We start from the raw sequence: 13845 nt of genomic DNA on the forward strand, positions 1-13845 counted from the left end.
TACACAGTCTCCCAGTCTGTGCACCTTCCCCAGCAGAGTTGTACACCAAAGAGAAATCCTATTCATTATCTACTCCAACTGCTGCATAGGAGGTTCACATTGATTTCTTAAAAGAACAAAGAGAAATTCTTTATGTTGTCAGGCCAGGTCCTAACAGCCAATCATCCCAAAAGCCACAGATATTCTAGTGCCAGTTCCTCTTCACACTACGTAGAGGTGGTAAGGATGAATCTTCCCCAGTTGCAGAAAGAGAAAAGAATGAATTTTATGGGAGAAGTATCAGCTCTGTGTGCTTCCTTGGTGATTTAGTATCTGCTGATAAAAGATGATACGTCACACCACTATTTCTGTGATGGCTATGCAATGGCAGCAGTAACACCTAGGAGTATAATTGAAGTAAATATCACAGCATATAATAAGCAATAACTATGGTTTATTGTCCCTGGTTTGGAAGACTATCTTTCCAAAGAACTCCCCAATTGAATGAATGCCAAACATCCAAAAAGAAGTTTAAAAGAGGTCAGTATACATTTACCGAGCTATCTGTAGTCAACAGCTGCATGTGGGGAGGAGAAAAGTAAACAAATAATTAACCATTGTGATCTGAGGATCAACAGCCCCACTAAAATACAGGCCTGACTGAATCCCACTAAGCGGCAATAGAGGAGAACAGGTGGCTTTTGGTGGACTTCAGAGGCGGACAATACTGGAGGTAGCATATCTTCATTAGAGAAAAACAGTAATGTGACACGCAAATGCAGTCTTCCCCTGAAAAATCTTTGCATTTTCAGCAAAATCTGAAAGACACTGGTAAGCCTTCATTTTTGGTTTGGGTATTTTTTAGAATCCCCCAAACATCCCTATCCCCTCAAATCAACACTAATTGAAGTTTTTTATGAAGCTGTCATACAGTAGAAGAGGCCAAATCTCCTTATGGATGGATAAATAAACTCTCACCAGTTGTTTACAATATTATTTTTATTTATATTTCAGATGCTTACTTATTTATGTCTTTATTTATTTATTATGGGGGTCTATTTGTTTAGTTATTTTCATATATAAGCTTCAGGTGATTTTTGATGTGTTAATTAACATAATGTGTTAGCAACCTGCTGGAATTATGGTTTACTGCTTGGTGAGTATCACAGGTATATTTTGTTAAAACTGGTCTTGACCTGTAACCTGAAACATTCCTTTCTGGTTTTGTGAGGTTAGAGTTGATCTACCTCTATAGAGCTACCTTTGTATTTTCACAGCCAAAGCAGCAAGCAGTGCATTAACTTTTACAAACGAAAATTATCAGACTGTCGTACCGATATTCAAATCTAAATTATAGAGTGCTACACAGTACTGTCTCTGTGATGATACTTGAGGGCAAAAATGTCACACTGAGATTGCACCATGTAGCTCACAGATCAGATGATAACCACACTCTTCATACATGGTACAGCTTTCTGAAACGATAGACTAGAATGCAGTGTGTAAGTTAGTAACAAAAAAAAAAAAAAAAAAAAAAAATTCCTTCCAGGACAATGTTGGAGGCATTTTACCTTCTACTTCTACCTTAAAAAAAATTAAAAAAATCTATCAGGCAGTATCAAAGCAATCACTGTCATCTCAGCCTGATTTGAATAGATTGTCAGACTAAACCCTCAATTGAATTTAAATACTGTTCTAAAAATTAAATAAGTCACTAAATACAAAATTTAGGTGTGCTCATGAGTAAGTGTTCTGGTAGTCTGTTTTCCACAGATTTTATTATATTGTGTTTAAAAGAGCAACTACAAGATTTAAGTTGTGTGCAACTTTCTTCTGGTACTGTATTGCCTTAAAAAGATACAGTACAAACCAGGCTTACGTAAAGTATTGAAACTTGTTTTTATAAACTTTCAAATACATGCCACTTATCTTTTTTGAACTGAAGGATGAAATATGAACACAAGCAGAACTGCCACTAAAAGCTGAAGAGAATTAAGGTAGTGATCCTATCTCTTCTAATGTGATGTACATTACACTGCTGAGACACATTCACACTAAGAAAACACATGTGAGGTTATATATACAGATCTCACAACTTACAGATGAAATAGCTCTAAAGTCTCACAATAAACTCAAAGTAGTTTAATAAATTGGCCAAATTATCAGCGTCTACTTCTAAAATGAGAAAGTATCTTTGATCATAGGCATGCTACTTACTCCACATCCCCCAGCTTCTTCCCCTCTCCCTGAACTAAGAGAATCTATTGTTCTACACTATTGGTCTTCTGATTCAGTAGTATCAATCTCTAGATGCCGATCCAGTTTAACAATGAGCTAACATTTAAAACCTCCATAAAAGAAAATCAATTTTCTGAACAAGAAAAATCTGAAGGATGACAATATTAAATATTGAAAATAAATGACGTGACATTGTCCATATTTTAATGCAGAGATGCATTCTAATATAAAGAGATGATAAACTGACAAATAGGAAAAATAGATATAAACATTGTGTTTAAATTACTTCCAAATCTATCCTTATTCATTTGTACTTTAAAGAATAATTGTCTTGCACAAGCCACAGAAAAGGATGTAACAGATTGATAAATTAGACTTAATCATAACCAAGTACACAGCAGACTACAATATACCTCTATTCCTCTGCTCTGTGTTATTAATAGCAGAAAAAGCACAAGGAGAACTAAGGGGAAAGAATGCATTTCTTTATGACCTTATTTGAAAGATAAACTCCTTGGGGAAATACAATTTATTCAGATTATCAAGACCCTGCTGTGCAAATCTACAGTCTGGGAGCACACTACAGAGATCAAACAATATTTACTTTATTCTGTTGGGTATAAAAGCTTTTAATGAATGCATAATTAAGACAGAAATAGTATATACAGCTTTAGAATTCCACTGCCAAGCCAAGCCATTAATATTTGAAGTATCATACCCAGTTGTAACTCCACCTGCTTCCTATTTAGATTACAACACTATTATAAATCAAGGTATTAAATGACTAGCCCTGCTGCTGTAACAGAGAAGACACTATTTCCTCTTTTCCTAAAATGGGTTCAGCCTCTTTAAAGTAAAAGAGGAAGTGTGAGGTCTCTGTGACAGGGACATGATTATTCAAAATCCTTAAGCAGCACCTAGCACAACAGGGTCTTGGTCCTCCAGGTTCTCTTCTATGTTAAATAATCTGAACCAGCTGCACCATTCAGAAGAGAGCCTTGACATAAATCATAGCAAAGACTATCTAAATAGATAAGTTACTGTGCCAAATGAAAAATTGTAGTGACAACTTTTCCCCTGACAACAAAAGGGATCAGCATAATTTTATGAGAAAAAAAAACTGGTTCTGTTGGTTCTAGCTCTTCCTTTCTATACATAATGATCCAGTTCTGCAAAACCTCACACATTTACATAGGAACTAACAGATCGTTCACATACTCAACAGCACAGCAACAGACATATACAGTTCATACTAAGCATAAGCACAAATCCTTCAAAAGTCGTATTTTAGATCTTACTTGAAATTTGCCTCCACTAAATACCAAAGACTTCCAGTTGAACCATGAAAAGACATTTTGTGGAAGCCTAGTCACAGTAGAACAGCTGGGTCAGAATTTTGCAATGAATAAACCCACGTTTACATTTATTACTAGATCAATGCAGACTGTAGGTGTATTTATAGGCACAGCAAAGAATGTCTTTAAATGACTTACAAAATTAAATTTTTCTGGTAGATCACTGCTTCCTCAATATTTTCTGCGATTCCTGCTTTTGTTTGCTCCTTAAAGCATGGAAAGTTATTTTGCATCCGTGCCATTATTTCAAAGTAGATCTGGGACTAAGTACAAAAGCAACAAATCAAAATATTTCAGCCCTATTACTTTTCCTTCTGCCTTATGATAATGAATTTCTCTTCTCACTTAGTGTTTCCCTGTACCTGCTTAGTTTCCAGGTTCAACCTGCTGGCTGGTGCTAGCAAGCACCCTCTTTGAAGGCATGAAAGAAGCCTGAGACCTTCACAAGCACAGTGGAAAGACATGACATTGTCAGATTGCTCATGTGATGATTCATCTGTGTGGCTTCCAAAAATAAAGTGTAACATGCCATATGCAGATACTCAAATGTAAAACCTAAAAAGTAAACATTTTCTAGAATTTTAGATAGATTAATCTAAGTTATTAAATAGCACAAATATTTTCAAATGGCAATTCAGTTAAGTATTGTAAGTGACCCTGGTTATACACGCCTATTATATATCACATAAATGATTATGTGTGTCATGGAAAGAAATATAATAATGAAACATTAAGAGTATACAGTTAGAAGTTTGAGGGTACTATTGGAACAATCACAGGTAAGGTACAGCAGAATTTTCAATAGCTGCTTTCTCTTGCTAAACAGAGGCTCCTGTGGGAATGCTTTTTAATTTATTTTTTTAAATTTTGTATTATTTTTTTTAACTGCTCCTGGCACAGACACTCCCCAAATGAAAAGCTTCACGTCTCATGGGGCTTCACATCTTGCCAGGTATTCCTGGCGAGATAACTGCAGCTATCAGTATTACTTATCAAATAAAAAGACAGGGATGAAACAGAATATTGAGATCATCTAACCCTTCACCTGGCCTTTTTAATACCATTTCAGACCATTTCAATACCAAAGGGAGGGTTTCATCAGATTTATCAATGTTTATAGCTTTTGTCAATTCTGAGAGCCTGACTTTTCTTCAAACATGAGGAATGACATAATCCTGCATTCTTCAGTCCAGCAGAAATCACAGAATATTGGTATCTAATCTTTACAGCTATTTTATCACTTTATATTTTTTCAAATTCTTCAGAGTTACTACAGTGCTTGCGAAAAGCTGAAAACCACTTGGCTAATCCATCAACCAGCAGTAATCTTCCATATTCCACATTCACTTTTTTATTTTTGCTAATATTATCCAATCAAGAAAGAGCAAGTTTTGTCCTTTAGAAACCCAAAATTCACATGAGTAGCAGCTACAAAACTGTCAACAAGTATAATAAAGAAAAATAAGACTGTTCAATACTATTTCTTCCAAACCTTTTCCAGACTCTAGTAACAGTTTAAGGCCATGAGAATACAGTAATGGAAGCCTATTTCTTTGCTATACTGGACAAGCTCATCAAATCATTTTCATCATAAATAAAGATTCATCTTTAAAGTCACTCTTTTCTTGCTCCCGGACACTGTAAATGCTGTTACAAGAAGCGATTCTGAGACTCAGCTGATTCTGAGACTCCATCTCCTAATTTCCAGGTTAATTTACACAGTTTATATGCATTTGCTTCTGTGCCAACATTATCTTTTAGTTTTAACAGCACTGTCTCCCTCCCTGCTCCCTCCTTCTCCCTCCCCTAGTATTTATTCCCTTGATATATTTATAGAAAACAATCATATTCCTCCTCAGCCCTCATTTTCCTAGGCTAAACAAGCCAAGCTCTTTTAATCTACTCATGTAAAACAGGCCTTCCTGATCATCTTGGCTGCCCTTTTCTGTACCTCTCCCAGTCTGACTTAATTTATTCTTCTGCATGGGCAAACTCTTCACAGTACTCATGATTTTTTAGCAGTACCTTGTACACCAGCATTAATATTTCTTTACCTTTATAAATTACTTTTCATGAAATATCCTAGACTCAAACTGCTTTCTCTTGATAGTTACCATGTCAGTAGCTCAAAGCTATCATATGATTTAAAGCATGAAAATTCTTGGTAAACCTGGTCCTCAAGTGAAACACACTACTAAGAATGAGACTGACAGGAAAAGACCATTGCTCTTCCACATTAAAAATATTCAGAATGGAAGTAGCTCAGTATGAGTTGCCATCACTGTGAAAAACTTCCATTGCCACCCCCTCATCAGCCTCTAGAAAAAGAAATAGTCTGGACATTCTCAGTAATTATTTCTTTAAACTTTGCAGCTAAAAATCTCATCCCGTTCTAGGTGCAGTGTCCATAATCCATTCCACAGCTAAGCAAGATCTTGTCTGCACCACTGTCCACTGTGGGCCAAATTACAGTGACAAAACCTGAAGGCTGGAAGTCTGTTTCTGTTGTGCTGTTTACGATTCACTTTGGAGCCCTGGCAGGTCAGAAAGAGACACTATCACTTTCAAATGCAGGAGCATGAAAAAACCCCACACCAAAGATCAGGAGGGCAGATCCAAACAAGAAGCCCAGAGAAAACAAGGGACACTATACCAGAATGTAGCAGGAGAGCTAGAAATACAATCCAGAGAAGACTGGGTGTTTGATAGTTCCTCCAACTGCTCTACATAAATGTAAACGAATACTGACAAAGATGGATAATAGCATGATAGTCACTAACTAAAAAAGGAAGTCAACACTTAACATTGCGCTAAAGAACAAACAGCATATTCCCAAATTATCAGTATACTAATGTTAACACTGTAGGTATAAATAAAAACAGAAGACGTGTTTGTGTGCAAAGAATATATAATATGATTCACACAACTCTTTCATAATCTTTTTATGACATTTATTTCTGGAACATTTCAATGATGCATACACATGATCTGTAGTAAACCCAGCAAGGGACCACTTTTCTTGAAAACTTGTTTCTGCTTCAGAATCCCAGGTAAACAGCTTGTCACCAAATGCTTAAGGATTACAAAGCTAATAAACACATCTGAAAATTGGAAAAGGGTAACTGTAGTAAGCCAGATATCTCATATCACCAGAGAATGAAACAAACTATCTAGAATATGTGGAATGATAAGTTAATTAACACAGACAAATTCAAACCTCAAATATTGGCTAAACAACCCAAAGCAACAGAACTTACTCAGAATTTTAAGGCATTATGTGATACTGTACAGAAAGGCCAAATCCATTGCAGGATAACGCAATACTGAGTATAATTTTGACAGACAACACAGAATCAGTTACCAATTTGAAATCAGTAGTTCCTAATGCATTGTAAAAATCACATTACCCCAACTATCTACTAACTTTTGACTTGTATGAAAGGAATAAGGCATTGGTAGGGGAACTTATTATCTGGAAACCTCAAAAGAGCTAATTTTCCCGAATTTACAAGAAATATTGGCAGAATAAAATGGGACAAATTTAACAGAAGGAGTATTAGGAAAAGTTGAGTGTTACAATATTCCATAAATTTCATGTATTACGTACTTCTAGTAGGATGGATCAAAGACTTGTTCAATGGCAATCTCAAAATGAAGTTATTAATGGTAAGTTATAAAGCAGTTTAACTTTTTCCAGCAAGGTCCTCAATGGATTAATTCTTGGTCCAATACTGTCTATGGTTTAACTGAACTAGAGAAGGGAAAGTTTTGCCTGCAGAGTTTACAGAAGGCTCTGCAAAAGCAGTGGAGTAACAAGTTATGAGAATGACAGGATATGACCACTGTCTCGCTTTCCTAGCAAAGTGAAGTGGTCATAAATGGCAACATCAGTTCTCTGAACAGTGCCAAGGGGAAGAAAAAAACCCAAAAAGGCTTATAAAATGCACATGAAGTACTGTCCAATAAAAGAAACAAACCCCCTTGCTGCTTCAACATCATTGCATTTTTCAGCTACGGCTCAAATACTAGTCCCAGTTCTGAAGTCCACACTTCAAAGCTATGAAAATATTACAGGCTGGAAAAACAACCTTGCAATATTTAAGGTGCTCAACTTAGTTTTTTAAAGAAAGACTCCTGAAGGATTGGATCTTGAGCAAATATATTTATCAAATGGAGAGAATATATAAAAGCAAAAAAGTTCTGGCCAAATTTTCAGAAAATGTTTTTTCCCCCATGAATGTAGGATCGAAGTTATCCTGGCTACTAGACTAGGAAGTACAGGACTGTTTGCATTGCCTTTGTGTGATTACAAACATTTTGCAACTCTGCAGTAAAAAAAAAAATTGACTGCAATGAAAACTATTTTTTTGCCAACTGTCTGTACAGTAAAGGAGGACATATTTGCACAATTTGACATCTAAGGGTATATGGCTTCGCATCCCTCTGAAGAGCAAGAGACTTGTTACAGCTGCAGGGAAATAGGAGAGTAATCGGCAGTTTCAAACAGGGTACAAGAACCTGACTGTAAATGTGTGAATGTTAAAAAGGCAACATTTCTATTTTATTTGGAAATCTCTTATTTCTTCAGTTATCTTTATGCTTCTGCAATATCTGAGCTCAACTCAAAAATCAGTAAGAATTTTTTTGCTCACACAACTAAACCAAGGCAAATTCTTATTTTCCAGAGAAAGAAGAAGCGGAAGAGTAATTTCCCATGATGCAGAAGATAGAAAAACAGAACCTCGAGTGCCTGGAACCCAGTCCAGTGCTCTAGTAGTTAGAGAATTCTTTTTCTTCTTCACCCCACCCGCAACTTTAACATGATTTATTTACACAGCTCAACATATCAGCAAAATATCTGTAACATGTTTTGTATTAAGCATTATTTCTCAGTAAAACTAAACCCTCTACAATACTCTGTCCTAAATTTATGCGGTGAAAAGAACATCTCTCCCTCCCCTGACTAGGAGCTGTGCTGATCAGTAGGTTTACTACATAATAATCGGAACTGATTTCAGGAGGTAAACAAGATAAAAATGCATAGTAGTAGTCGACACAGAGAAGGAAAAGTAAAAGATTGAAAAGAATTCTGGAAGCACCACTGGATTAAAAAAAAAAAAATTCACTATATGTGAGGATCAAGAGGGATTTGCTTCTATATTAAATATTGTTAGGAATTCACTTATCACTCTCTTGGTCAGAAATTATTATAAATCTGACTCTCAAACGCAGAAAACCTAGGAAAAGCAAAACATACTTTTTACTTTCAAATGTAAAAAACCGACTGGCTCAATGTCCAGTTTGACACTTCTTACATCTGACATTCTGTGGTGCCAAACAAGTCACAAGTCCTCCCAAAACTAACACATGTGAAGATGCCAAGCATTAAGAAAGCATGAGCCTTCAAAGATCATGCTGACTTTTACTCATTTAGTGTCTAGCAGTTCTTACCAAGAATAAAAAAATAATTCCCCTGCACCCCAAATCTCAAACAGCTAACAGTCAGGATTCCTTTTACAGCTAAGAGTCAGGACTTCTTCTGGTTTATGACCAAGGCTTCCTTGGTCCATCTCCCTCCCCCCCACCCCCAAAATACAGAAAAGAAAAATATTCAATCAATGCACTGCATATTTAAGAGACATAACCAAATGACAAAATTCTCACTGCCTTCAAGATTTCACCTTGAAGATACCACCTTTAAGAGCAGAATATATCATTGCAAGCACAATTTCTAAGTGTTCACAACTACAGACATATGCTAGTATATCAAAATCATGAAGTATATGAAGGGGCCCTCTTCTGTATCCCCCTTTAAAGACAATGAGAATGAAGCCAGAGACCCTTCAACAGAAAATTGGAAGGGCACTTAGAGGAGGAATATTGCTCAGCTACTTCAAAAAGAATGTATTTCTGCAGCTAATCTAACAAGAACAGTCATTGTTTTTTAAAAATGAACCAGAGCTTACTGAAAAAATCTTTACTCACCGCTTGTTCCATGCAATGTTATAAAAAGTAGTGTAGTTTTTTTACATTTTCAAGTACAAATTTAAGTAGAAAATGTTGCCGAAACATCCAAATTTCAAAGATTTCAACCACAGCTAAAAGCAAAACACTAACAACAGCTTATCACAGTTATATATATATATCTAATGCTGCTTGTTTTCCCACCACTCTGAAATATTCACCACACACACTGATCATTTTTGCTACTATTTTTATTCCTTTTCAAGAAGTTCCAATAGTCTGTTCAACTTCTGGTCCAGGGCCGAATGGTGCTATAGGAGCCCAGAACTTGATTAGGACTTTTTACCAATGGTGTACAATACACATGCAAGTTAAGACTCACAACAGCATCTAGGTAGTCAAATACTTTCAAGTATTTAGTTATAGTAAATACTCAGTGTCAGTCTCTGGGGATCCCTGACATTACCATTGTATACAAATATTTCCTGCATACTTCAGTGGCCTATGAAGACAGTAATGCTGCAAATATGAGTAAAAATATTGTGAGGCAGGCAAAAACAAAATATAAATGCACATAAACACTGATTTCATGCCTGGTGTATGACATTGGGCCTGTCCCCATAGCTTTTTCCATATCTACACTACACCATTTCCAGTCAGTGGGAATTCCTATCCCATTGTGTTTCGGGGGCTAAACATACCTGAGGTTACTACAATACTTTCCCCGTGAAAAACAAGTGAGCTTAGGTGCTATGGCAATTCCAGGCCTTTTGCATATGTAATTAGAACACATGTGGCTTATAGTAAACAAGGAGAAAACACAGAAACTGAATTTAGAAAAAACCTCCTTTGAGCAGGCCTGGCAACTTCCACAACAAAGGTGAAATTGCAGGGCAAGTCCAGACAATATATTACTACCCCTCTAACAACAGCTCCTATAAATGTTACTACAGAGAAAATTCCATGCGTTACCAGCTCAGTTCCCACTGAACCACAAATAAAAGTCCTGGTTTCAGTCACTCAGATCCAATGCCACCTTATGCAGCTAAACATACTCTGTGGCAGATAACACAAATTCTGTAAGACACTGTTGAAACAGATGGGAAATCTAGCAGCAACTTCCTCCAAATTAATAAACAGCTGTTTAGAATAGATTACACAGGAAAACAAGTGAATAAAGTTGCAAAATTTATTCAGTTTGGAATAACACACTTGCAGGACATTATTGATGGTTAATAAAGTTGTTGATACTACTAATCTTTAGGTTTGTATCTTTTAACTTTTAGAATTAGTGAGATGAATGAGGCCAATTTATAACTTTGAAAACTCTGATTACATATTGGCTGAAGATTCAGTATGACAGCATGTATACATTTATATTCATTCTGGGCTCAAGGCCTGTTCAATACCCTGGACAGAAATGGAGATTTTGTTTTTAATAGAATTAGTCTACATCACAATTCTAAAGCAAGATACTGGTTCCCAGGCAAATTCTACTCTGATGCAGTTGTGCAAACAAAACACTGATGATAGAATGTGCAAAAATGCTGTTTTTGCTTACTGCTGCTAAGAGATCTACCAGAAAACATGAACAGCTAACACAGAAATTGTTTCCTTCTTTGTGCTCCCTTACAAACCGAAATGGTTCTCTAAGTACTGAAATAGTATTTAACGGTATTTACAACTAGATGCAAATTTGAGGTACTTCCATTTCTTATACTACTTGTATATATTTGGGGCTTTCATTACAAATCTTCACACTCAACTAGTGCATTGTGCTAGTTGAGATGGTTGTCAGCAGTTCAAATAGGTGGATCAAACAGTAATGATTACTGAAAAACATATATCACAGTGGGCAGGGAAACAAATACATAGATTTGTATCAAATTCAGACTTTTTGCCTTTAACAGAAGACGGTCTATAGAAAAGTCTAAATCGCAAACACTGACAAACTGGGGGTATATGAACTTTGATCCCTACCAAAGTATTGAAAGGATAGTCCATTTATCTATTAAACTGACTCTAAAATTAAAAGTCTAAAATAAAATTTACTGGGTCTTTTTAATAGCTTTTAAAGACAGAGCAGAGAAAGTCATTCACTATTTTTCTCACTTTAATACTTCAAGTGCCAAGTTGCCTCTCAAATTCCGTCAAATAATAAATTTTCTCATTCATTTTCTTAAGAAAGATTCTTCTCCTGCTTAGCATTTCCAACTTGAAATTGATTCTCGTGAAAATAATAATATGTTTAAAAATACAAAGTATAAAGGAGGTTATTTCATAATTATGAAGGAAATTTAAAAACCCACAGTTTATTTTGGCTATGCCAAAAAGATGGACAATTAACCCACTACCACAGTGATACTTATGGGATAAAATCAGATTGTAACTCACTTCAGGCCCAATGTTCTCCTCAGGTTCATAGGTTACAAATGATTTATAGTCACCGTTTTGTACTTTACATTCTGGCTTTTCCCACATTGGTAAATACTTTATAGTCAAAGCATTTCCATGTTTCAGAAATACCTTTGCTAAAATGGCTTAACACAACTAGAACAGTTTTAGATCAAAGCAAATTTAAATAAAATGTTCCTCTGCTTCTTTACAGAAGGTAAAAAAAAAAAAAAAAAGCAAAAAAGCTCTGTATTATCTGGTGCCTGTATTCCTGTTCTTTCACATTAGAGCTGTAAGTCTCCTCTTTCAGGTCACGTCTTCCACATAAAAGTGCTAAACTAATGCCGCTTAATGACAAATTAATGTCCATGAATAAAAAATACACCTCTAATAGCATAGAGTAATTTGCCATTACAATATCATCATTGGACATGCCCCTGGTTTAATACGATGTATTTAATTCATAACTTAATGAGTGATATATAAAAAGAGAGAGATGAACCCTGCAATTACATTTATGTGAGTCTGTCACCTTATTTGTAAAACCTTAGAGTCATTTACATTCAAATTAGAACAAATGAGTGATTTCACAAAGTGCAGTGATAAATGACCATTGCTGCACAAGACAGAACTGTATTTCCTGTGAAAACATTAACAGTTTCCTATTATTTGTTAAAAATTACAATGCATATTGCCCAGTGTTGTGTGAATAATGACTTTTTTCCTGATTAGGTCAGAAGACTAATACAGAGTAAAAATAAATAATTTTTCTTTTCATTTTTTCTGATTTTCGCTTGAATTTATCTGCTCAAACTGTTACAGACTCACAGTGCCACCTGCTGCCCACGCCTGGGGAGGAAGGGCTCGACTGCCTTATTTCAAGTTCAGTTCAGCCTTCGGCCTTTTGGGTTTCATCTCTTGCAATCAAACAAATTTTCCTGCCAGACTGCTAACAGGGCATGTCGCTGAGGACATCAGCGGTTAAGGGGGCTGCACTACTCAGTTACAAATACTGCCATTTCTGGGGTTCATGCATCTAAACTGCCTCAATTAGTAAGGGAAATTAAAAGCCAAAGACATTGGGGGGGAAGGCATGACAGGGGAACATAAAACATTAGTATTGATCAGATGGTAATAAAACCAAAGAAGAATTTTGTGCACTAATCATTCTGGGATTCATCAGCCTCTGTTTACAGCTTTATAAAAATACTAGAAAGATTCAAGGCAGGAATCTTTCAGGGGCACAGGGACAGAAAAGGTCAGGTAAGGAAGGCCACACTGGCTAGAAAGACAACATGAGAAGGGCAGGGAGGGAAACAGGGAAGCAATCCCACTTCTTTATTCCTATTTAGAAACCAAAGCTGCTCTCCCTTTCTGACAGAAATTACAAAGAGAAGGAGATGTAGCAGTATCTGCCTCTTCCCAGCTTCTGACCCCTCCTGTGACTCATGCAGAAGACCAACAATCTGTACAAATAGCTAGGCAGCTTGGAAGCTTTAATCTTGCTAGCAACAGTAAACTTAGATACTCCAGTATCATTCTTCACACATACATCAGCAGTTCTAATTCGGTTTTATCCATTATTACTTCATTAGGAAAAGCAGAACACACACACAAAGTCAGCAAGTTCCTCATGATAGTTGCACCACTTTAAGAGTTAACACCACAGGAGCAAAATATCCATTATCATGCTGTAGCTAAGTAGCAGCAAGTGGGTTACAGTAAGAATGGCATTCAAGGTGATGGGGTATATACCATTTTTACTTTCCTCATTGGCACCAACTGAAAAAATGGAGAAAAGCACCATCATTTTTTTCCTAAGTGTCATTCCAAGTTGGAATCTTCAGTACTGCATTCACATTATATATACATATAATATATAATATATAATATATATACATATAATATATGTATA

The sequence above is a fragment of the Nestor notabilis genome, unplaced genomic scaffold (genome assembly GCF_000696875.1).
Source record: "Nestor notabilis isolate BGI_N333 unplaced genomic scaffold, ASM69687v1 scaffold11435, whole genome shotgun sequence".
NCBI classification, from domain to species: Eukaryota; Metazoa; Chordata; class Aves; order Psittaciformes; family Psittacidae; genus Nestor; species Nestor notabilis.